Consider the following 1,410-nt stretch of genomic DNA (forward strand, 5'->3'; position numbering starts at 1 on the left):
TAATAAGGTGGTTACATGTGGCTTAGATTTACATTTAATAATTAACTAAATTAAATAAAAAATTCAGTTCCTCAACTTGCCACATCTCAAGTGCCACATGTGGCTAGTGGATACAGTATTGGTCCTCACAGAAAATTCTACTGGACAGACAGCACTGTTCTAGAGTTTCTCTCTGCATATATAAGTAAAAAAGAAAAATCCATGTAATCTTATTTTCTTTTTTTTTTTTTAAATACTTCTCTTTATTTTTTTCCCATGGCTGGCCAGTATGTGAATCTGAACCTTTGACCTTGGTGTTATAACACTCCTCTTTATTTTACACTAAAGGTAGCACACTTTAATATAAAATAAAGCACACTGTTCTCCACCTTGCTTTGTCACTTGACAACATACCTTGGAGATCTTTCCACATCAGTGCATAAAGAGCTTCCTCATTCTTTGTTTTCAGTTGCAGAGCAGTCCACACTGTGAATGTGTCATTTTATTTAAGCAGCCCCCACTGACAGACTAAGGGCTACTATTAATCTTTTGCTCCTACAGACCACACAATGGTGAATGGCCTTGTCCATGTGGAATCTTGACTGTGTGCAAATATATATCTAGGACACACATCAGAGGGATCATTCTAGAGCACCAATTGGGTTATGCCCTTCCCCCTGCTGAGCACACACTGCTCCTGATCTCCTCCCCCAACCCCTGTAAAAGTTCTATACAGCCCTTTGGTCTCGGTTTGGGTGTCACCTCTTCTGGGAAGCCCTCCCTGCCTCCACACCAGGATCAGGCTGGGATCACCTACACTGTAGCTACCTGGTTCCTCACTTTCCCCTCCTCAGTATGAAGTTTGGTGAGGAGGTGGAGGGCTGTTCTGTTCTTGGCTGAATTCCCAGGGCCTGGCACTCAGTGGGGGCTCAATAAATGTCTGTAGAATGATGGATCAGGCACCACGTTCTAGCAGTTGTTTTGCCCGTTCACACTTCATGGAGCTAAAAAGTAGAACCCCTGGAGAGCAGCTGATTCAGGTGGGGAAACTGAGGCACAGGTGGCAGTCCATGACTCCAACCTCTCCTTTTATTGAGTACTTGCTTTGTGCTGAGCTCTGCTATAAGTGTGTTATAGGTGTTAACTTACCTGATTGCTGCAGCAGCTCTGCAAGGCATGTGCTCTCGTGATCTTTTTTTTTTTTCCAAATTGACAAATAGTAATTGTACATATTTCTGAGATACAGTATGATATTTTCATACCTGTATACAATGTGTAATGATCAAATCAGAGAATTAGCATACCCATCACCTCAAACATTGATCATTTCTTTGTGTTAGAAACATTCAAAATCCTCTATTTGAAAATACAGAATTATTGTTAACTACAGTCACCCTACAGTGCTATATAGAACACTAGAACTTATTCCTC

This window comes from Cynocephalus volans, chromosome 10 (genome assembly GCF_027409185.1).
Source record: "Cynocephalus volans isolate mCynVol1 chromosome 10, mCynVol1.pri, whole genome shotgun sequence".
Lineage (NCBI taxonomy): Eukaryota > Metazoa > Chordata > Mammalia > Dermoptera > Cynocephalidae > Cynocephalus > Cynocephalus volans.